This window comes from Acartia tonsa, chromosome 5 (genome assembly GCF_053477335.1).
Source record: "Acartia tonsa isolate MP-2025a chromosome 5, ASM5347733v1, whole genome shotgun sequence".
NCBI classification, from domain to species: Eukaryota; Metazoa; Arthropoda; class Copepoda; order Calanoida; family Acartiidae; genus Acartia; species Acartia tonsa.
This window is the reverse complement of record NC_137264.1, coordinates 14912341-14938273: the sequence shown is the minus strand read 5'-3', so window position 1 is coordinate 14938273 and position 25933 is coordinate 14912341. Positions and strand designations below refer to the sequence as shown.

The window sequence follows — 25933 nt, the reverse complement described above, 5'->3', positions numbered from 1 at the left end:
TAAAGTTACTCTAATAAAAAGGAACTGGTTGTATTCATTACGATAAAAGCTTAATAAAGAAAATTTGTTACTTTAAAGAAGGAAAATTTATATGGTTTTGGAGAATCGTTAAGAGACATTTAATCATTATACATGTTTTAAATTAACATGATATATTTTAATGCTTCACTACTAATTTTAAAATATTTCAGATTACAGAATGAAAACAATGAATGCTTTTTTCTTCAGCGAATGTATTTAGAGGTAGAGATTTTTACTAAACATCTTTTTAGTAACAAAGCTACTTTGTAGTTTATGTTTCTCAATTCGTCTGTGTGTGAAAGTGAAAAATGTGAATATCAGCTCCTTTTTAAGATAGACGTGAACATGTGTGAATATATGTGTGAGTTTTCAGTTCATAATTAATTACTTGGTCTTGCAGTCCATCAGTAATTCTTGGCCGATCATGTTTTTTTAATATTGAAAAAAAAATTTTTGGATCATGGAAAGAAAACGAAGTTGCCGGTTTCATCGTATTTTCACAGTAGCCTTTGAAGGGTTATTTTAGGTTAGGTTAGGTTAAGTAAAAGTTAATTTTTGCCCCGCAGGGTTAGAAAATATGCCCCGCAGGGCTAGAGCCCCCCGCAGGGGCTAGAAATAGGAGAAAGGCTACAGTGAAAAAACGACGAAACCGGAAACTTCGTTTTCTTTCCATGATCCAAATTTTTTCGAATGCTATCTTTTCTGATAGATGTCTGCTTTTCTCTGGACATCTATGATCAGCATTTACTCTGTATCTTTCTTGGTCTGTCAGTCATTTCTTAAAACTATTGTCATTTAGTTTATATTGAATAAAAAAAGATTATTTGAACTTCTTTTCAAGTATTTTTTTCATTTAGAGAGTCCAAGGCCCGGAAGGAAACTGGAAGCGCAGACAGGAAGAAAACAGAATGTTTCTTAAGGTAATATTATAATGCATGTTTAAAAATGCCTCTTTCTGCCCCTCCATTCCCCCCCAACCCCCGCGATCAACAAATATGCCCCCCTCCAAGCAAATGTCCTAATGTTCTTTCAAGCTCAAGAATGCATTATGACAGAGAAAAACTTAACCGAAACTGTTTGTTGTCACTTCACCACACCATAAGACAGAATACTGTTCAAAAATCATAAAATTGATAAAACAGATTAATTAAGATTAAGATTGTGCGCTTCGTATGTCAAATAACAAGTCCATTTCGAAAAGGTTAGGCATTAATTTTTTTTCTTCAAAACTGTAAGTCTGTCTATATACATATATCACTATTGTACCTGTGGCTGTGACGTAACACGAAGGTGATAGGTTTAAATCGCAACAAAACACCGCTTCATAACTAATGATGTTAAAAATGGTTCCTACAGCTGCTATGCCAGTTGCGCAACATAAATAGTTAGAGTAGCGAGAATACCATGCTCAGTTACGATTTATAGACAAAGGTCATGCAATCAAAGAGTTGGTTATTTAATGGGTGTTACCTTACTTAATACATTGGCAAGCACGTTGCATTACCATGTGAAATTGAGTCCGTTCGATTGTAATTCAAACGCAGAGTATGTTCAAAAAGATTAAAATCTAAAAATGAAATAGCATAACACCCAGGCTAAACTCAAAACATAAGATAATGGAGAACCCAATCAGTTGAGTAGCTATGGAAATCTTAAGCTATAAACAAAATAACTTACTATCTTATATAATAGGATATCAAATGATGTTTAGGATAATAAAGTATCTTTGGGAGAGGGCGAGTGTGACACTATTATGATCTAAAAGTCATAGGAACCTAAAAAGAGTTACAGAACTGTATAAAGTCCTGGCAGTATGTTAAAAGTGCCCCCCCCCCCCCCCCCTCCCACTTACAATATGTGCTTTGTACGCCACTTGGTGAAACCGCTACTGCCGTCAAACCCGATATTTAAAAGGAAAAAAATTAGCTTGTTCCAACTGAATAAAAATTGTCTATTTTATAGAGACATAGCAAATAAAAAAATCTTAACTTCAGCGTTCTTATCCTGTTTTCAAATCTTGAATCACATAACTCTATGGTTACTTAGTATTTGTGAACTCTTACTTTTCCTCCTATGATTTTAGCAAAATTTACAATAAGATTTTGAGAGGATTAATATTTAAGGATGGCAATCCGTCAAAGAGAGGGGTAGGTTCCTGGTAAAATCCGTAAAAATGTGTGTTTTAAATTTAAAGGGACTGTGAACGTAAATTTTTCTCATCTTAATATCAAATCTTAACATTATCGCATTCATATCTCACAGATAGAGCAAAACGCGCTTTTGTTTGCTTAAAAAACGGCTTTTTCCGACGATTTTTATAAGGTACGGGGAAAGGAAGAAATTTTCCGTATAATATAAAATGTGCATTAAATTGCTTTTTTCTCCCATTATAGCTAAAATTAAACTTTTTCACATAGTTCTAGATTTTTCCTAACAGTTAAGCTGGCTTTTAACATAATCCTTGCTTTAATCCAATGTATAGTTACTTAGAAATTGATAAAATAAGCAATATTTTTTTTATTGAAAACCAAATACAATAACAAAGCCAGAAACAGGTTTTTTATTAGTATCCAATTAACTTTAAATGGCCCATCTCTCGCCCACCTTTAATTACAAATTTGTAAATAATAAAGACGCAATATTTCTTTATAAACAGTCTGATAAAAGTGTAAACTAATTCTCCAAAGTGGGTTATTTATTGTTCAACACAATAATAAAGGATATTATTATTTTATATAACCTATGAGATTCAACCCTTTGTAGACAGTGAGGTATTTTTTTGTCAATAATACGAATTTAAAATATGTCTTTATTACCTAATTACTACGTTATAAAAAAACGAATTGGCAATTTTATAGCATAAAATAAATCCTTAACAGTAAGTAAATTGTTTCAACTATATATGACAAGTTAAATATCCCTACAAACATTATAAGAAACAAAAACGTTCAGATTTTCCCTGTTTTTTCCTTTTTCCCTCTCAAAATACCATAAAATCAAGGCATTATTTCTGGATATTTTTGTGAATAGGACATTTTTGGTTGATCAGTGTAGTGAAATGTGCTTAGTAAATGTTAAGATTTGATAATCAGATGAGAAATTTTTACGTTCACACTCCCTTTAAGCAAAGCTTTTCTATGATTGGGGTCGGTCCGTACGTCCGAGATAGATCGCTTTTATTAGTTAATTTAGGCATATTATAACTGTCCTATTGATTTCAAACTTTGCATGATGATTCCTGTAGTAGTTAGGTACGATTTAGAAAGCGTAGCAACACTATAATCAATCCAGAATGTCTGTGTGTCCATTTAATTAAAACTAATGTTCTTGGTTTTTTCTATAATTCATTTCCGAGAATCAAACCAGATTTTAAAGGATATTATATATAATGATGTTAATCTTTGCCTTCAAAAAGGGGGAGTTGAAAGAAAAAACTCAAGACACTAATTTTAGCCTAACAATTAAGAATCCTAATCCGCTATAAAAACGAATTCCAGATTCGGATTCCAAAATTGGCCAAAAATTTGGCGGATTCCGGATCCCGGATTCGGATTGCCAACCCTAATCATTAAGCTTTTTACTTACATGTCACTGATTTCCCCACAATTGGTTTTCAAATTATTGTGTTGTTTTAGTAACAAGAAAAGAGGGTCCAGTATTCGGCCATGGATGTGCGATGTGACTCAATCAGCAGGCATAGTTGCCAAATTATCATGCCTTGCAGTTGCGTTGGTATTAGCATCTTCCGAGGTAAGTCATTTTTAATAGCACAGCTACCCCTAAAGAGGACTATGCACGAATTAGAACAAGTGATTCCAAGCACCTTCCAGCAATGAGTCTTATTATTTTTCAGTCAATTTACTAGGTTTATGTTTAATATTTGGATTATTGACTAAAAATTAGGTTTCACCACGGTTTTATATAAAAAAAAACTTTGTCACTTTGAAATTAAAAACATTTTATGATAAAATCTCATTAAATGTTTTGTTGAGTTCAAACTGTTGTTTCAAAAGCTTTGACACATAAGTATTAGGTATTTCGAGAGAAGAAATGTATATTTTAAAAATGGGTTTGTAACTTGTATTATTGTAAACAGTTTAATTATTGTACGTTTGCAATTTACAGCATTTGATGATTTTTGCTGTGTTATTTTATTTTGTCCTTTAAACTCAACAAAGCATTTGATGATATTGAACAAAAAATGCTTAACATTGTAAAAAATCATATAAAACTAAGGTCGATAAACCAAATACCTATTAGACATAAACCTAGTATATTCATTAAAAAATACCAAGGATCAATGCTGGAAGCTGTCTAGAATCATTAAATCTCGTTCGTGCATAGTCCTTTTTTGAGCTTGTGGCTGGACATAATAACAGTCTCGACTCATTCTGTTTGACAGACACAGATACACATATTATTGTTCATATATTTTTGAAAGCAAAGCTTTTCTATAATTAGGGTTGGTCGGTTTGTCCAGAACGGATAGCTTTTTTGTTAATTTAGGCATGTTAGAATTGTCCTATTGATTTCAAAGTTTGCATGGTGATTTCTGTAGTAGTTAGGTACGATTTAGAAAACGTAGCAACTCTATAATCATAACCAAAATGTCTGTTGATTTTTTTACTAACAACTTCTTTGTGATTTAGTTATCCAATTGCTCTTATTTTTGGGATACTGATTCCTGGGACGACATAGTACAATATTACAAGCGAAGCATTATCAAGTCCTAAAAATGTAAGGATGTCCATAAACATTATCCTGTCTCAAGCAGTTTTTCAACTTTACTTACAATTTAAAGGAAAGGAGGAGGGGCGGATGTGCCACTTTTTGAAACAAAAAGTAAAACGCACATGATCTCATTCTCAGCCCACAAAAGAGTTACAGCTATAAATTCAGCACAGCAGCTGCTTTTGTGGATAACAATATGGAACGACGAAAACCGCCGAAATTTTTTTTGCCTTTTTTCGCTAAATTAAACAGTTCTCAATCATCTGAAATAAACTTTTTTTTCTCATAAAAATTCTCTTATATATTCGCGTAACACTTGTAATATTTCATACATGTCTACAGTCAATAGGTATAAAAAAATGCAAAGTGTCAAGTGAAAATATGAGGGAAATAAGGAATAAAAAGTTTATCTCAGATGATTGAAAATTGTCTATTATAGCGAGAAAAGGCAAAAAAAATCAGCGGGAGCGGCGGTTCCGCCGCCGTTTCTTCCCAGTTCTATATCAAGCAACTGCTATGCTGAATTGTAAAGCTGTAAATATTTTATGCGGAGATCATGCGCGTTATACTTTTGGTTTCAAAAAGTGGCACATCCGCCCCCCCCCCCCCATCTTTTATATTCTGATTATGTCTGTTTGTCCTACCATTTCAGAGCTTCGCTTTTATGGATAAAGTCATTCTTGTTTTTAATTAAAATGCCAACAGATTTGCTTTATTTGGTAGAAAATAGTAGTATAAATAAATTTTGGAGAACAATATGGAACTGTGAAGAAACGGAAGCGGACCCGCCGCTCCCACCGCAAACCGCCGATTTTTTTTTGCCTTTTTTCGCCGAATTTATTTTAATTGTCTATTATGACGAGAAAAGGCAAAAGAATTCGGCGGGAGCGGCGGTTTCGCCGCCGTTTCTTCACAGTTCCATATTATTCAAATCAAAAGCAACTGCTGTGCAGAATTTTAGAGCTGTAACTCTTTTATGGGCTGAGATCATGCACGTTTTACTTTTGGTTTCAAAAAGTGGCACATCCGCCTCCCCCCTTTTAATCTACAAAAGGGGTAATTTTGTTTACTATGATTAGAGGAATAAGTCAATTTATCGTCCATTGTCTTATTTCCTTAGATCCAAGATTAATTATGTATCACTATCCATCGATTACTTCAATGAATTAATATTTTAGGTTGTAGTGAAGAAATGGCTGGTTAAAGTGGACCAAGAATGTCGATGATGAGTGACCCAAATCAAACAAGGGCATAAGTTTTAAGCCCAGAAAAAAAACAATCTACATATTTTATTAAAGTTTTGCTTCGAAACTGATGAATATCCGGTGGATTAGAACCGGTTTACACCCATACTGAAAAATCATGTACAGCATCGTATTATCCTATCCAGTTTTTTACGAATATAAAAATGTACAATCATAAGATTAAAAACTAATTTTTTTACATCCGCGGAAAGCTCTTTTAATACGATGCAATACCTTTTTATATACCTACTTATGTTTCTTATATTAACCACAGATAAATATTTAAGCAAAATGATTAATTCAGTGGCGTGCACATACATTCACAAGGGGGGGTTTGAACCAAAAGGGAATGAAAAAATGGTAAGGCAGGTTTTCCTGATTCTTATTTTAAGGGGGGTGTTGACATCCATCTTCATCCCCTAATGCACACCACTGGATTAGTTTATCATTAGTATTGTTATCAAAGTTTAATTCAAATCACGCATGTAACTAATTAATTTAAGAAGACTTCCTATAAAATACTTTCAAAGTATTTTCCACAACTATAACTGTTGAAATACTATAATTTTTTGTCGTGATTTTTATTGCATAATTAAGATTTTGTTTAAATGTTTAGTTTCAACTTTTATTACCTAATGTATAATATTAATCAAAAACTAAAATATAGTTTAGTACCTACGCATTTTGCAATTTTTGATATCATTTATTATAAGCGAAGCTTTTTTTATAATTTGAATTTGTCCATCTGTCAGTACATCTTCCGTACATAATGGACAGTTACCTCCTGTAAATTTAAACAGGTTAGAATTGTCCTATTGATTCCAAACTTTGCATGGTGGTTCCTGTAGTAATTAGATACGATTTAGAAAGCGTAGCAATTCTGTAATCATTACTAGAATGTCCGTAAGACCATTTTAAACATGTTACTTTTAACTTTTTTAACAACAAAGGGGGGGGGGGGGGGGTAAAATGTGGTGCCAGCCACGATATACCAGCAATTTTATTTTGGGTGCTACTTCCTTAGTTTCAGAGATGATGGGGTAAAATCTTTTTGGTTGTGTCAATCATTTGAGACCATTTTATTTTTTTTAAATTTCCCTTTACAAATTCTCGTTTATTAAAGCATATCTTAAATTCAGTGCTTCTTCTGTGCTTTTTAAGATATTGAAACAAAATCTTTTTAGGTCGGTCAGTTTAATATTTTTGAATAAAAAACTGCGATGGTACCACCGCTCCCGCCGTTTTCTGCCGCCTGAAAAAAAAGTTGTAGGTATTGCATTTCTCACAGAATTAGGCAATTTGGAATCATTTCAGACCATGTTATTTTTTATTTAGTTTTCCTCTTACAAGCAACCCTGCGGGGACTTTCAAATTCTTGTTAATCAAGGTATATCTTAAATTCAGTGCTTCTCCTATGCTTTAAAGGATATTGAAACGGTACCGCCGCCGTTTTTAGAAAGATATCAAAACTTGCGGTAATTAGTGATACAACTAAAAAGATTTTACCCAATTATCTATAAAACTAAGGGAGTTGCACCCAAAATAAAATTGCTGGTATGTCATGGCATAAGTCACCACATTTTACCCCCCCCCCCTTTTTCTATGTGATAAAATTATCCAATTGATCTGATTTTGGAATACTGATTCCTTGGACAACAAAGTACAATGTTATAATTGAATCATCTCTATAATAAATTACTAAAAAAGTAAGTACCTATGTCCTTAAATTATATCCTGTATCAAAGCAGTTTATTAACAAATTTACATACAATTTTTTTAGACTTATACATTTATATTCTGATTTTCAGTTCTGACACTAGACAAGTGTTAATGTGCGTTTGTCCTACCGTTTCAGTGCTTTGCCTTTATGGTTGTTGTCATCCCTAAGAATGGCGCTACTCTTTTAACTAATGTTTTCGGATATGCATATGATATTTAACTTGGACAATTTAATATTTTTTCAATGAATATAGCTCTTAGTTCTGTCTTACAAAAAGCTCTGATCAAATATACATTAATTTAAAGTAGTAAGATTATTTGTCTGATGCTCAAGGTATTGGAAGACTTTTTGTCTTAATTTGATGTACTTGTCAGTGAAGCTTCAAAAAGGTTTTGGGATGGCTTTAGTCTATTTTCCCAACCTAACCCATCATCCCTAAAGGCTATGTGCGTAGCTGCTGGTAACCAAATACTTCAAAAAGGTTTTGTTGCCTTTTCTGAGGAGTTTTAGATAATAAATAGCCAGTTGGTCTAGAATACTCAGCTTCATAATTGGTAGCTGAATGTTAAAAGGGGTAGTTGCACAAAGTGCATTTAAACTTGAATTTAGTGAATTTTTTTTCTGTTCAATAGTTTAAACTACATCTATAGAACATAAATTTGAAAGAATTTAAATTTTCTACCAGGTAGATTTAAAAATATCAACTTAGACTTGAAAATCATATTTTTGGTATATATTCAACATAAACATCTGCCCTGTTACCCCAAAAACAGCATGATAATTATTTTGTTGGGGGGGGGGGAGGAGTTCTGGCACATTTGCGTAAACCTGGTATATAGGCTTTATCTTTGGACTGAGATGATAGGTTATTAAAGGAAGCATGCAAGAAATACCACGCTTTAACTGCTGAAAGACTGCCACAAGTAGACCAAATACCCCAAATTTGAAGCCTTCAGCTTCTATAACAAAAAAGTTCTAGGCATTTTAAAATGACATTTTATGTACAATGGAAATTTTGAAAGAATTGCAATGCTCATGTTGAAAACTTTAAAATTAAACTACGTGGCCTAGAAACAAAATTATAAGCTTATTTTTGTCATAAATTTAGGTTTCCAGTAACTAATTATATTTTTACAATAAAAATACCCATTTTTATAGTCAAAATCATTAAAAAAAAATAAGTTTTACTTGCGTTGTACCGAATGTACTGTAGCCAATCAGAAGGCTGAATCAGCTTAACAACCAATCACAGCTAAGCTTGTATTAGTTTACCCCTTTGTTTCCGCTATGATTTTCGTTTAAAAGTGCAATTTAAATCGAATTTTTTTCATAGATTTTGACTATGAAATGTGGTGTTTTTATTGTAAAAATATAATCAGTTACATGCAATCTAAGTTTCTGACAAAGATAAGGTTATAATTTTATGTCTAGGCAACGTAATTTAATATTGTTTTTTCTTTTATGAGCATTGGAAATCTTTCAAAAATTTCATTGTACATAAAATGCTATTTTGAAATGCCTAGAACTTTTTTGTTATTGAAGCTGAAGGCTTATAATTTGGGGTATTGGGTCTTCTTGTGGCAGTCTTTCAGCAGTTAAAGCGTGTTATTTCTTGCAGGCGTCCTTTAAAGATAAAATCATTCTTATATGATGAATTTTCCTAAGTTTTAAGATTTTTTGGATAGGCCTCCAGGTTCCGGAGCTCCAGGCCTCCAGGTGGCCTCTGTACAGGTAAAACTGAAAAAAAAGAGTTAGAGATCAACTTATGAAACAAAATATGCATGTTTTTTCTTCAAATATGTGAATAAAATTCAAAAAGATGCATATTTTGTGTTATAAGTTGACCTCTAACTCTAAAAAAAAAAATTTATTTTGTTTTTACCTGTCCAGAGACCACCTGGAGGTCTGGAGCTCCGGGACCTGGTGGCCTATCCAAAAAATCTTAAAACTTAGGAAAATTCATCATATAAGAATGATCTTATCTTTAATAACCTATCCTCTCAGTCCAAAGATAAAGCCTATATACCAGGTTTACGCAAATGTGTCAGAACTCCTCCCCCCTTGATTGCTATTTATTGTAATAAAAATAATATTTTACATAATATTCTTGTTAGGTACTTTTGTTAGAAATCAGTTTTCTGAAATGCACATCATGCAACTATCTCTTTAATTGTAGTCGTAGCACCTTACTTGACTTTTTTGTGCAGTATCCAGTATAGCAAGCTACTATCAGATTGTTAATGAGAAGCGAGGTTACTCTTAAATTAAAAATGTAGGAAAGGGCAGCTTAACAGACATGCAAATTTAAACACATCCATGTAATAGTTAGTTTTTCTAAAAAAAAGGCAATTACCGAGGAAGTAATCATCTTTTACTAACATTCTTATGACGGATTTCATGATTTTTTTGGTAGAGTAGTAACTTGTGATATCAGGTAAGCGTTAAGTGCAAATATAAGATGAACTTTAAGTTTGTCTTAAATAATTATAAAATTTTGTCTAAATTAGTCGACAAAACGCAAAAAAAAATGTCAAAAGAAAACCCTGCTAAAAGCAGTCCGACCATCATGAATGTTTTATAGTTAATTATGCTCCAAAATAATTGCAATGTTGACCCTTAACTGTTCACTATTTGTAAGGTTTCTTTGCTTGGTTACACCTCACAATTTTATATCCTTCTTCAGGAATTTTCCCCTCTATAGGACATAAACAACCCGGCATTTTAACAGGCGGAAATAAAGTTAGGTATTAACAAGGATCACAACATCCATAAGTAGCGAAGCACAAACAAATCATGAATGAGAAATTGGTAAAGGAGATTTTAAAAACATTTGTTGAAATCAATCATAGATATTTGATGAAATATTATGAAACCTCCCTTAAGTAATTTATATTTTGTATCATGACTGACAGATAAAAAAAATTAAACATTAGACTTGAAACACCGGGAAATGCCTAATATTTAAAAATAACCAAAAACCTTCTAAAAGTTTCGACTACAAACATAAAAACCCCTTAGAACGGCCGGAAATGTATTCTTGACAACCTTATCTAAAAAAAATTTGAAAATCAGATCACAAATGGGGGGGGGGGGGGATTGTAAAAAAAATAAAAATAGCCGAAAACCATTGGTTTTTTTATGGTTTATTATGCTCATTGATAATGGGAATGTTGACAACCTACTAATTATAGAGAAGCTTCGCTACTAAAAAGTAATGTGAAAGGGGTCTATGCACGAATGAGATCAAGTGATTATCGGCAAATTCCGGAATCAGTGATGTAAGCATCTTTAATTTCAATTCAATCAAGGTTTGAGTAATATCATTTCCTTAAAGTTAAGCTTTTTGGTCCATCAAACAATTTAAGTACCCAGTTTAAATGTATACAAGTCTAGTAAAAATATCCTATTATACATCATTTATCATGCTAAAAAAAAAAGAATTATCCCTGTTGCTAATTTAATGATTAATATTAAAAGAGTGCATTGTAAGCATTTCAACTCGTTACCCAAATATTTAAAAAAGACTTCCCTTGACCAGTCCAGTGGTTAGAGGTCCTTCGCTATACACAGACAAGACATCCTGGTACTTTTATATAAGGGACTTATGAAAGGGGAATGAATGAAGTAGACCCTCCACTTTGATTTTAGTTTGAAATCAAAATTAAAATTTTTTTATTGGTATCTTTTTTTCAATTGGCTATCTCCTGGGAGTTGCATTATACACAAAAATAGTTATTAACATTTTCGGGACCTATAAAAAGCTAATTGCAAAAAAGAACTACTCAATTCAGCAGTTAGCAAAATTCTTAGGTACACACAGACAAACATTGCTTTACTTTTATTTAATGATGGCACAAGTAAAAATATATTTAATACCTAAGTTTTTAACTTTATTTTATTAGCTTTCGGGAAAAATGAAAAATACATTTTCATAATGGCAATACATATATTGATACAATATTAAAAAACAGAGGCATCATAAAAATCTAACTAACCAGGACACTTTAAGATTAATTTATGTGTTAACAAATTATGATCATTTTAATTAGTTTTCAGTCAAAATAATAAAATAAACAAACAAGTTTTCTTTAAAAAACATCAACAAGATTTATAAACAGATTTAACTTTCTCATTTATTATCTTTTATTTATCATTTCTTAATGACAGCAAAATGTCACAGTATTGCAGAAACATTCATTGAACAAAAATATCGCTTATCAGCTTATTATCACTTCAGATTATTTATCACTTCAAATGTATTCAAATAATTTGTTTTATGTTTTTAGCACTGTCCAAGAGATAAAGTTGTCTGCAATCTGCATTCGAAAATTAATCTGAAAATAAAAATAATTATAAATTTTTCGTAAATTAAGAATATAAATCAAATAACAATTACGTCCAACCAGCAGTACTGATAGGGACGGTAGGAAGTGCTATAATAAAGAAAGAGTGACAGCTAAAATCTAGCAGAATAAAGTAACAGAATGTTTGTCTGTCTTTCTGTTTGTACCGAAGGATCTCGCTAACTGCTAAACCTATATGGTTCTCCTTTCAGGGTAGCTTCTCATAGGTCCTGGGAAGGTTTATAACTATATTAGGGTAGCGTAACACTACCCTACCAAGAGAAATCGCTCCAAGAAAAAATTTCCCCCACCAAAAAAATAAAGGGTAAAGTCCCTTTCGTGGTAAAGCCCCTTAAGGGGCGATTCTTCGTATTTTCACAGTAGCTTTATCCTATTTCTAGCCACTGCGGGCCAATTGCCTAACCCTGCAGGGCAATCATCTAACCCAATATAACCTAATCTAACCATAAATAACCAATTAAAAGCCATTTTAAAAATACAACAAATCGCCCCTTAAGGGGTGTTGCCACGAGTGACTATACCCATATAGGGAATGACTTGGCCCAAAACAGTAGCACTCATTCCGGTGAACTGTTAGGACTTCCAGGTTGTGCAATAAAAGGTGTGAGGTGAGAATTTGATTAAATAAGAGACAACACCCGGCCTCCAACCCATCTCCTCCCCCCCCCCCCCCCAAAGAAAAATGAAGTAATAAGAACATCTTTTTTGATTATAACTTTTTTCAATTACCTTATATGACAATGTGTATGCTGTTAACTAATACTGATTGCTGTGTTACTGATTTTATAAATCAAATAAAATTTATGTCATTATTCCTGAAACAAAAATAGTTGTAATTCATTGTGATACGACTAAATATTATGAATCCTTATACTAAAGTAACAGGATGTCTCTTTGTGTGTTTGTTTGTACCGAAGGATCTCGCTAACCGCTGAACCGATTGGGTTCTCCTTAACAGGGTAGCTTCTCATAGCTTCCGGGAAGGTTTATAACTATTATGGGGGAGGGTACCACCACCCTCCCAAGAGAAATAAAAAAAATCTAAATTGTTTTTACGTTTCTCGATTTAACAAAGAGATTCCAACACAACATAAACGTCAACCTAACAGACATATTTTAAATATAAATAAAAACATTTAAAGTGCCACTAGAGGATTCTAGGGGCTTAGCCGCTAGTAAATGTATATAGAAGTTCCACTATGTTTTTTTTTTTTGGGGGGGGGGGGTCTTGGGCAGGATAAAAATGGAATGCATTTTTTTCTGTTTTATCAGGCAATAACCTAAAATTAAAGTAATTGTAAACTTTTACAACTTTTGAATATTAAAAATCTTATATAATAAAATTATCCAACACTCGAGAATGCCACAATAAGTAGATAGCAAACACACAAAAAAACATTTTTGTTGTAACCAATTAACAACTGAATGAATTTTAAAAAATTTTTTTAGCTTTTTGTGATTTTTAGGGGCAACAATTTACGGCAAAAATACCATGTCAATTATTTTACAATTATAGATTTACTTTGCTTACAAAAAAATTTAATTAATTCCCGACAACGAATTAAAGAAAGTAGCAGCTGACTAATGTTTACATTTGGTTGCAGAAATCGTCGGCCAGAGTTTCATGTAAACTAATTTTGGTCATTTTCTTTCAACTACTTTCCTCCCCCGAATTCGATATTTATTTTAGCTGTTTATCTTCTAAATAAATATTTTGGAGAAAAAATTTCTTTAAGTAGAAAAACATTTTAAATTTATTTTAGATGTTTTAGGCCAGATATGCAAAGATTCATGACAATTGATCAAGTATTTTTAGAGGAAAATTTATCAAGGGATAAAATAGCTAAAGATAGAGTCCTTAACAGTTGGGATTTTGGGCTTCAGTAAAAACCTCTCTATATTTTATGCAACGTACAAAGAAACTTAATTTTTTTGAGAGATTTTGATAAGAAAAAAGGGTGTTTTTATTGTAAAAATCAAATCAGTTACAGGCAACCTAAAATTATGACAAAGATGAGATTTTAATTTTGCTTCTAGGCTTTGCATTTTAATTTTGAAAATTTTCGTATGAGCATTGGGATTCTTTCAAAATATTCATGTACTATAAAATGTCATTTTAAAATGTCTATAACTTTTTTATTATTGAAGCTGGAGGCTTCAAATTTTGGGTGTTGGGTCTACTTGTGGCAGTCTTTCAGCAGTTAGAGCGGGGTATTTCTTGCAGGCTTCCTTTAAGCATTATAGAACTATATTAAAAAGTTTTACCTTAATCAAAAAGTTCAAAGAAATTCTCTTTAATTTCTTTTTAAAGTTAGTCAGGGCGACCACTGCATACTATATATACTATATAGGATTAATTTGGATACTATATCATACTATATGACAAAAATTTACTATATATACTATATATTATTACCTTTATTTGACCAAAATTTACTATATATATATACTATATAATATTATATTTTTATAACAAAAAACGGATTTTGTGACAACACCTCTTTAGTGTTTTATCTTATTTTCACAGTAGGTTTTCTCCTATTTCTAGACCCTGCGGGGCAATCATTCACCTTTATTTTACCTAACCTAACAAAAGCTACTGTGATATGATGAAGCTTCCATTAATCTTACCATATTACGAAATTGCCAATTATGACCAATAAGGGGGGTAAAAAAATTTGCGGCGCGCCATTTTATCCCCTCCAAAACCAAATTATCCCCCATTAAATTTCCCCCCCCCCCTCAAATGAAAAAGCTTGGACGCCCCTGAGCATATAAATTTATATCACATGATGTTCAGTAAAGTTTATCATTTTTTTGTGTATACTTCCTTAACTAAAAGACACCAATATTTTTGTTTAAAGGTGGTGTAAAATTTTCTAAGAGCGTTTCGCGCACCGCCCTAACAAATCCTTGCAAACACCTCTTTAAACAAGGATGACAACATCTATAAAAGCGAAGCTCTGAAACGATATGACAGACGAACATTAACTTTTGTTGAGTGTCAGAACTGAATATACAAAATATGAAAATATAAGGTTTGACAAAATTATATGTAAACTTGTTGCAAAACTTCTTAAATACAGAATTCTCTTTAAGGACATACTGACATTTTAATACTTGATTATAGAGGTGCTTCGCTCATAATATTGTACCTTATTGTTATAGGAATCAGTGAACAAAAAAACAGATCAATCGGATGCTTTTATCACATAAAAAATTGTTATTAAAAAAGTAAAAAAAAATCATTCTGGTAACGATTATAGAGTTGCTTTCTAAATCGTACCTAACTACTACAGGAATCACCAAGCAAAGTTTGAAATCGATAGGACAATTCTAACATGCCTAAATTAATGAATAAAGGCTAACTATCTCGGACGGACGGACCTACCCTAATTATAAAAAAGCTTCGCTTTTAAAAAGTGTCAAATTTTTTATGTGCCATTTAAAAGGGTAGGAGATGGTGATATAACTTTTGGCATTATCATCTTGGTAATATTTTTTTTTCACTTTTGAAGATTTTTTTCCCTTCCTCCGCTCGGTTTCCTTGCCTATAACCTAACCTAACCTAAAATAGTTGTTCTCTGCCAGAGTCATAGTTCTGTCAGGGGTATCAGTTTGTACCAAAGAATCTTGCTAATCGCTGAACCTATTGGGTTCTCCTTAACAGAGTAGCTTTTCATAGGTCCTGGGAAGGTTTATAACTATTTTTAGGAAAGGTACCACCACCCTCCCAAGAGAAATCACAAAAAATTAAATTATTTACGTAGAGATCTGAACGCAATATAGAAATTTTTTTTCTCAAACTAGATATTTGAAATAGTTTATTTGAATAGTTTAGTTTAGTTTAGTTTAGAGAGCCGGGCTGAGCACACGTATCTAGCATTCGTCCTCTCCCCGCCCTAAATGTGTTAGCTCATTCTACCCCCCCCTCTCTCAAACTGGTCCCCCTCTCCCCACTGCCCGTGGTCACTCCGCAGATGTGGGAAGGGAAGACACTGTAGCCAGATGGGCACCTCGTATTTAGGCCTGGCAATGTGTAATGTTAACGTATCGGTTAATTGTTAACATGTGAATTATAAAATTAAAATGCTTTTTTTTTACTAGCATATACGTGTACCCTATCTAATCGCTAAAAAAACATTTTTAAGACATTAAATAGTGAAAATATTACGATTCCAATTTAATTTGTCGGTCTGGCAACAATCTTAGTACCGCAAACGTACAACTCTCTGGTTGGCTGTAAAGAAACCAAACCCTAACCCTATTGGCTGACAATCGTACGCGTCATACCATTGGTCAATTGCCCCACGTTTCTCACCAAGAATAGTTCCGCCATACTCATTCCATCATGGCCTGCAACGCGTGTGACAACCCAGAATATTGGGTAAAATTTAAAATGAATCTGAACGAAACTTTAGACACTAAATTTAGTGAATACGATGAAAAAACAGCCAAGGTAAGAGACAACCTCATTCATAATACTTTCGCCAGCCACAAAAACGAAATAAATGTTTTAAACTCGAAAGTTACCGATATTAATAATAAATTGGAATCATTAAATGGAATCGAAAAATTCGCCGACGTCAAAACCATAAACAGTGAACAAAAAGCGATTAGGGACACTATAAATATTCAAAAAGACCGTTTACACACATTTGAACAGTCTAGGGAGAATTTTATAAAGTATCAAATGCTACAAAACTCGGTAAGGGAACAGCGTGATAGGGACTGGGCCTGCAGGGTTACCAACTTCCAACAGCCATGGAGTCGTGAAAATATAACCGAGTATATTATTTTCAGAAATCTCATCAGGCCGACGCTAGAAGATGCTGTCAAGCGGGGCCAGCTCGAGTATATCCCTACCCATTTCAACGATGTCGTCGAGCGCTCTCATATGCTCCCGTTTTCAAAGGGCCAGATCCCCACCTTCATATTCAGATTCACATCAAGATGCTACCTGGACGCATGGATGAACAATAAAAAAGCCATACTCGATCGCTACAACTCCGATATCAAACGATTCAACGCCAAGAACAACGTCTCTCCTGTTCCATTCTACCCCAACAGATTTGTGCAGGTCAAGCAAGACATGACCGACTTAAACCGCAAGACGATGACCTTTGTATACGCCACGAACTTGGTATCACGTGCAAAAGTTGCGGGACAACATGTCCAATTTCAGCTGAAGTCCGGAAGTAGGTGGATCAGAGTCCAGAACCCCTTTGGTAAGAACCTGCAAGAAATGTCACAACCAATACCTGGAAGCCAAGACCTCTTTCTACTCGACACACCACCAGTCTTACAATTCAGCAGATTACCCCCAGCCGAGAGATCAACCTTCTTTTCGGACCTAGAAGAACTGACGGAACAAGACTTCCAGCTACCATACCAGCATCCATCAACAACGACAGCACCACCACCGCCGTCATCATCAACATCAGCACCTTCCATCAACGATCCTGTTGCCTTTCCACCAATTATCGTCATAGATGAAGGAAATGCCACCAGAGACACTACTACTACTGCTGCAACCACTACTACTGGCGCAGCCACTGCTGCTACAACAGTTAACGTCTCAGATCTTAATCCTGCTGCCGCTACCGCTAACGCTACCGCAGCCACTGCCGCTACCACAGCCACTGCTAACGTCTCCACCCCTGACTCTGCCGCCGCTACAGCCGCAACAGCTGCCGCCGATACAGCCGCCACCAGTTCCGCTACACAGCCGACACGAGCCGTCATCATTGACCAGAATCCAACACTCGAGGATTCCATTGCTACAAGAGCAAAAACGAAGGAGACCAAGGAGCCGAAAGATGCAAAGCCCAAACGTAACGTATCCAAGCCGGTAATATCTAAATAAAGGAAAAGTATCATCCTAATTTAGGTACCTACCCACTTTTATTATTATTATTATTGCTACTATTGCCATACTCAACTGTCTAAGTATAATTTTCTCTTGGACATATTTTTATATTTTCTTTTTATATTTTCTAGATATATGAAAATATTAATTGATTAAAATAACGTTTTTCCAAAACAGTAATAGCTTGAGATAGCAACTAAATTAAATTAAATTGTAATTATGAAATTGATTACTCCTAACCTCCGTATTAAAACTATTATTTTATTGCACCAGTAATGAGCAAGGGGACTTCACTATATGAGCCTCACATATGTGTTGCCACCCCCAACACACGCCAAGACTAAACCCAAAAGATATTAACATCTTTTATATCTTTGATATATTTTCGCATACGATAACTTTTTTATTGTACATATCTCTATTATTTTTGTTTATATGTATACTTATAACTACTGTGTTTCAGAAGTCCATACCAGACGTCAAAACTAATCCTCCTGCAGTGCTCCAGAATCAACCCAACGACGACCGACCTCCCTAATGAACAACTTAATCAGGATAACGGTAGTATTAACGATAACCCCAGCCTAAACCTCTTGAGCCCTATATACGGAGATTACTTTAACGATTTCGAAAATGAATTTGGTATTAATTGCGTTTTTTCGGATGAACAAGGAGTTATACAGAAAATTAAAACTTTTAATGAAAATCTTCTCTCAATATTCAGTCTAAATTGTCAGTCTTTACATTCTAAATTTGACAATATCGTCTCTACAATAGACTCTTTTTCGACAAATGAAATACACTTAAATGCACTCTGCTTCCAAGAACTTTGGCTTAATAACGATGCAAATATGGATAATTATAGGATTAATAATTATGATTGGTATACAAAACTTAGAAAAAAAAGTAGGGGGGGAGGGGTGGGCATTCTTGTAAGCAAATATTATAAGGTAGACAAACTGTTTGACAAATTCTGTTTTAAAGAAAATATCCTCGAGTCGATTTGCTTAAAACTAACATACAAAAATTCAAAATTTTGTGTATTAAATTGTTATCGCCCTCCCAACCAATCCAATGATGAAATTGAAGAGTTCTTTGAAATTTTCCTTGATTTAATTGACAAAATTTCCGCATTGAATTTACCTTATTTCATAACTGGTGATTTTAATTTTGACTTATTTAAACTAAATAACCTCAATAGTAATTCAATGAGAATAATTGAAGCTTTTTCATTTAACGGAATTATTAATACTATTACACGAGCAACCAGAATTACCAATCATTCAGCAACTCTTTTAGATTTATTTGGCGTAGGAAACTTTATCCAAAATTTGATGTCTTCATTTGTCTTAACAACACAAATTTCCGACCACCTGCCTATTTTAAATGTATTTCGAATAGACAAAGTAAATAAGCCAAAACTGCCTGATTTTTTCGAAAAAAGAGAACTCAACGACGAAAACTTTGATTCATTAAACCATGCCTTATACCATACTGACTGGAACAATGTATTAAACCAAAATGATGTTAACTTAGCCTATAATAACTTTCAAAAAACTTTCCTAAAACTTTTTAACGAAAAATGCCCAGTCAGAAAAAAACGTAAAAATAAGAGGACCCAGCCCCAGCAGCCTTTCATGTCAGACCACTTACTTAGATGCAAATTACATAGAGATTCTCTTCATAGGAATTTTTTAAAAAATATTTCACCAGGAAACGAACAAATTTATAAAGTCTATCGTAACAATTATAATAGGCAGGTCAGGAAAGCAAAAACTGATTATTATCGTAAGCAAATTAGGGATGCAAATGGTGATGGGAAAAAACTATGGAAAACTTTAAAGGAAGTAATAGGCTTTAATAAAATATCTCCAAGTAGGGCCAAACAAAATAGAAAATGAACAAGAAATTGCTAACGAATTCAATCGTTATTTTAGCCAAATCGGCTCCTCATTAACTCCTGAAATTCCTGAAACACCCAAAAGATTCTATGAATACTTACCCCCCCCATGCAAAGATTCTCTTTTTATTGAACCTCTATATCCTTTTAAAGTTATTAATATCATAAGAAGTATTAAACCGAAGCGCTCCACAGATATCAACGATATCTCGATGTTTGTTCTGTCTCGCTGTGCTGACACCATAGCCACTCCCCTTACACACATTTACAATTTATCAATTCAAAATGGCATCTTTCCTGAAAATATGAAAACTTCAAAGATTATTGTCCTTCACAAATCAGGTTCATTAGCGAGGCAGACAATCATCGAGGAATTAGTTTAATAGATAATTTCTCTAAACCTCTAGAAAAACATATCTGTGACTCTTTGGTCACATTTCTCGAAGATAGATCTTTTTTTAGCGAGCGTCAATTCGGTTTTATAAAGGGGATTTCTACCTATCATAATTTATTGAATTTAAGTACTTTGATTACACAAGCATTAAGTCGGAACACTTCCTGTATGGCCATTTTTTTGGACATAAGGAAGTGTTTCGATATGATAGATAGGGAAATCCTCTTTAGCAAACTCGAGAACTCAGGGATTAGAGGGGTCACACTTAGTTGGTTTAAAAGCTATTATGCTAATAGAAAGCAGCGTGTATTTTTTAAAGGCTTATATTCCTCCACAGTCGAATTCATTATTATAGGAGTACTCCAAGGGTCAGTCTTAGGCCCAATTCTATTTCTTATTTTTATAAATGATCTTGTCTCTTGCAGTGAAGAAATCCTAATTAACCTTTTTGCAGATGATGCCCAGATTCCGTAGGAATCGAACCTACACACCAACTCCTTGTTCATACCCCCATTTTTATATATCGCTCACATCATACATACCATTTATACTGATATTTCCAAAAATCTCCCCAAATTTTTTTGCGATTTTTGCGATTTTTTTTCAGCAATATACTTTGTTTTATACTGTGGCTCCTGAGTTTTTGGCTGGTTTTATCCGAAATACGCGCCGTTATCTTGGGGTCAGGTGTGAATACACCCCATTTACAATGGGAGTTTTCACACTAGATTTTAAAATAGATGTTTAAAAGGAAAAGTGTCTAGTAGGGTTGCCAAGGATCACGACGGGAATAGTGACTTCTTAGGAAGGCTTTGGTTCCCTTAATTGTTCCAAACTTACACTTGGAGAGGTCGCGACCAATGGTAGGAGGATAGCTGCACACAGTAGAATATAATTTGTCATTTATATTTATATTCCTTATTATGTCATTATGTCTATCGGACATTGCACTGGCTTGGCAAGCGCCAAAGTTTACCAGAGGCTCAACAACCCTAAGAGGGTTACGCCATCCAACTGGTGCAATGTCGCATGGGATTCAATAATAAAATAAAATATATATTTGTATTGCTATTAAATGAACTAGGTGGAGATGTGTTCAATCCCGTGCAAGGTACTATATCAACCTGCTACTATGTAAAAAACACAAACCAAAGCATATCAAGACACCAATGCATCAAACTACATAGTAACTAGTATAAATTATTTAAAATAAAAATATGTTGTACCTTTATGAGGAAAATAAATCTTATCTTATCTTATCTAAATAAAAAAATAAACATTTAAAGTGCCACTAGAGGCCTCTAGGGGCGTAACCGATAGTAATTCTACAATTCACTATGTCTGTCAGTCCGTAATGCAATGTGGGAAATGTGATTTTCCAAATTATTTCCAAAATGAATTTTTAGCTCGCCCCCACCTAATTTTTTAAGGTGGGTTAATCATCCCGCGACCGTGGCTCAACACGTAGCGCATCCGCTCGTCGTGCGCGACATAAATTGTTAGAGTAGGGGGAATGCCTTGACCCAAAACAGGCGCAACTCACTACCATGCACAGTTAGGACTTCTCAGACAAAGGTCATGCAATCAAAGGGTTGGTTGTCTGATGGCAAATGGACGCTTTACACCGCAATCATAGGGCTTAGGGCTGACAACCCTATCCCATATCCATAAGCCACATTGTTACAGAAACACTGATGAATTGTCAGCGGCCTATGCTCCCACCTGTGGAGTAAAAAGGGCTTGTTACTGTTTTAATCATCCTTTTTTATCATCCTCCCTCCCATAAAAATGTTTTAATTCAATGAGTGGCGGTGGGGGGGGGGGGGTTAATATTCTTGTTTTGCAAGATGTCTTTAAGCTCCCAGTCATTGCAGGGTGGGGAGAAGGGATGGTGATGAAGAGATGGGGGAATGGAAAGGGAACAAGTAATCCCACCCCCTTAAAACGCCCTTATTTAAAAATTGGTATATATGATTAACCCCCCCCCCTTTCCCCCCCCCTTCAGCTAAGTGCCTCCGAGGGGCGGGGGGGGGGGGGCAATATGAGAAGTTCCTATAAACCGGGTGTGACTCACCGTGAACACACACACTATGCAACTTATCATCTAGTAGGACCTGGTCATTATAGCCTCTCTAAAATGCACAGAATAAGATTAATTGCAGACATAAATTAAAACCCCAGAGATGTCTAAACACTCTGGAATTAATGGCACATGAAATAATATCAAAGATAAAATATAAGCATAGATATATTTTTACAAATAGTTATATTTGGTCTATGAGCACAGTTATCAGAAGAATGGAACTTTGGTCTATGATCATGGGGTTCTTCTGCTAACTGTATATCCTCGCTTGGCACATGTTTGGTCTATGGAAGTCCTGCTCATATACCTAGATAGAAACACATATATTTGGTCTGTTCTCACATTAATATTAAACAGTTTTATTGTTTGGTCTTTTATCACCCGTATAGCGTAGAAACAATCTTTGGCCTTTTACTTCCTGTTAACAGAGAAATCTCTCTTTCTGGCAAACCTCCTGTCATTGACTTTGACACTTCTTTTACGGCTGCCTTGTTCGTACAATCCTTTGAGGTAGTTGTACTGCAGGGTGACACGTTCTAATTGTTTCTCTAGCACTTGGACTCTTCTCATGTAATAATCTTTGTCTTTGCTCAACACTTGTTTTTCTTCTTCACTTTTATTTGCCAATCCTTTCCATTGCCTTGCCGCTGTTTTCTGTTGGCTGATAAGCACGTTCTTGTTGGCTAGTTCTTTTCTGTACTCTGTAACCAGCTGTTCGTTTATCTGGTTATATCTGTCGATGCCAAAAGAATCATCATCCTCGTAGTCAGAAAGTTCAAGCTCGATTTCATTACAGTTTGTGTTTTCAATTTCAACAGTTAGGTCTTCTCTTACATCTGCTCTGTTGAAATCTTCAGCCAGATCCTGTAGATCATCATCATTAGCTTGATGCTCGGGCTCTTGCTGAGCAGCTTCTTCATCTGAAAACGTGATCAAGTCCACCTCTCTCTCTTGAGCACCAGGCACAGCAGCAACAATGACCTCTTCGACAAAAATTACCTCCTCTTCAACCTGTTCAATTTCATCCACTCTGCCCCAGACTGGCTTGGGATCAGTTCTGTTTATCTCCTGCAGCCATTCTCCATGGGCATGCTCACGCTCCTCCTTGGTGTTCATGGGGAACCTGAGGTACATGTCCCAGCGTTGCCAACCTTCAGGCCTTCTGTGACTCCAGGTCAAGTTATGGCTTCTTGCCCCTTCTGAGGCAGCTGGTCTTCCTGCCAGGCCTCTCAGCTCCAGTTCTTGACGATGGAAAGCATTAAATCTATAGCCTTCAGTCTCAATGAGTGGGGGAGGGATTTTAACTCTGACAAATCTAGACTTCCCTGTGTACGCACGAGGAGCAAAGGTATTATCAAAAGCCACCAGCATGTAGCTTTTTATCTTCTGGCAGCCTTCGTAGCTGGGATGAGTGCCGAATCCAAGGCCACTTTGAAATTCACTAAAACACATGCCTCGGACTCTCAGTGTCTTATCATACTCCGAAATTGTTGTTGTCCCCATCTTGTGTAGGCTCATCGGCGGCATCTTGAGCAGCTCGTTGTACCATCTGGTTTCATCGTTAAATTGGGCTACCTGTGGCCAGATTGGAGAACTGTTCGGCAGAAAAAGAGCTGTGGAGAAACATACTTTGTTCTTTTCTTGTCTTTGAACTTCTGCAACAATTTCATCGAAGTATTTTCTGATCTTTCCTTTCTCCATGGTTCCAGCCCAGCGTTGGAAACAGCAGATTGCTATATTTTTTGCAATTGTTTGATCCCTAACTGCCTCCAGAATTATGTCGGTACATTCTCTTATGTCATAATCCTTCAGGGAAATCCAGCAAATACGTGTAATGTTCGGATCCCAAAGGCGCTCGGGCATGGAAAACCATCCAAAAATGATGTCTTGCACGTTGTTAGGCATTTCTCGTTTCAAAAAAACTTGTCTGAAAATGAGAATAAGCAATCAATAAATAGCCATACTTTGTTCTTTTGCATGTTATGGTTAAGAAACTTTGAAAAATTGAAAAGAGAAACAAGATAATTTTTCACTGTGCCGCTGTTGGATAACGGGATACAATCTGTTAAATTGCCAAGATGTTGAAAAAAATCCATAGTTTGGTCTTTTACTAATGCGAGAAAAGGACTTCATTTAAAAATAAAAAACATAGCCAGGTTTTCACATAAAAACTTCATTGTATTGGTCAGGTGTGATAAAAAAATTTCGGTAAAATAAAAATTAAATGGAGATCCATACTTTGTTCTTTTACTGTAACCGGCAAAAAAAATATTTTCCTTTAAAAGAGTTATCACTGTTGTTCGTATCGTGAAAAATAAAATGTGGGCTCCGAAAGTTTTTGTTCTGGAAAATTCGATTTGGTTTGGCGATTTCGACGAGAATTTGCGCAGGATGCCGCGTAGTATATCTTTGCCGGGATCGCCAATTTTGAGTTTCTAACTACAGATTTCTTCCGGGATCGCTTATGAAAAACTGAGACATGTTGCCATCTTTTTCTGAAGTTCGGGCCAAAAACTGTAAACATCTGATTTTTGAGAAATTGTTTGTTTTTGTACATATTTACATGATTTTTGTGCTCTTGACTTTAATTTAAAATTAAATCTAAGAGTCTTTGTGGCATTCTTCCATTCTGAATGACATCAATCAAAGCAGCCTTGTTAACTCCACGTTTAGTTAACACGTCGGCCAACATATCCTTGCCAGCTACCCATCGAACTTCCAGGATTCTTCCGTCTTCAATCATGTCCTTCAGGATTGCAATGTAAATGGCAGCTCTAGTTGATTCATTGTCTGTGATAGCTCTAACTTTTAGATCTACCTTTCCATTTGTCATTTCTCTGATTTGTGTCTTCACTCCTAGTGCTGCATCTATTCCAAGTGAGAGTACTTGCGCTTCAGCACCGAGTGTACTGTGGACTTTTCTTTTCAGCTTGTTAGCCTTCCATTCAATCACAGCTGATTTTCCATTCTTGATATTTACCAAGAAAATCACAAATCCGCCACAGCTGTCTGTGTTTTTGTTCAAGTTTCGGAAGGCTGCATCTGAGAACATCCAAATCTGGCAATTGTTCAGATCACCCAAATCTGAAATTCTCACAGACACTTTGTCTTTCTTCATACGCACAGCACATTTTTGTGCTTTGACTAGTTCACTTAGTGGACCACCTTTGAAATTTGTTGAAAGATCTACACAGTCAAAAGCCAAATCGGGACGTGTAGCTCGCACAGTCCAATTCAGAATACCAGTGATCTGTCTCAGCATAGTTAGTTCTTCTTGATTCATGTCTCTCTCTTTATCTTTGACATTCTTTGCATCTACATCAGGGATCTTTGCTGCATCAATGTATTTGTCTTGATTTATGGTTATCCCTGTGCTGTCCTGCTTGAAATGGAAACCAGTATACATGAATTCTGTTGATTCTGATTTTCCAACCTTGAAAATGCTCATTACTTCCACCACAATCTTCTCTATGAATTCCTTGGTGCCTGCATAGAAGAAATCATCGACATGTACACCTACTATACCAATCAGAACATCATCTTTGATCAGGTAAAACAAACCTTTATCAAGAGGGGATTTCTTGAATCCTAGTTCTTTCAGCTTGGC

At 34.8% G+C, this 25933-nt stretch overlaps 2 protein-coding genes and 1 long non-coding RNA gene across 5 annotated transcripts in view; 2 read left to right on the top strand and 1 right to left on the bottom strand.

Annotated features, from left to right (window-relative positions):
* The window catches only part of Tudor-SN (Staphylococcal nuclease domain-containing protein 1), a 472363-nt gene that overhangs the window by 33035 nt on the left and 413395 nt on the right, over positions 1–25933 (bottom strand). The window lies entirely within an intron of this gene.
* LOC145318832 (iron-sulfur clusters transporter ABCB7, mitochondrial-like) overlaps positions 1–25933 on the top strand; it is a 38517-nt gene that overhangs the window by 4589 nt on the left and 7995 nt on the right. The window lies entirely within an intron of this gene.
* LOC145318836 (uncharacterized) lies at positions 111–6674 on the top strand. The gene is made up of 4 exons (XR_013879542.1): positions 111–243; positions 879–941; positions 3657–3771; positions 5931–6674. It is a non-coding gene; the product is annotated as an uncharacterized LOC145318836 (long non-coding RNA).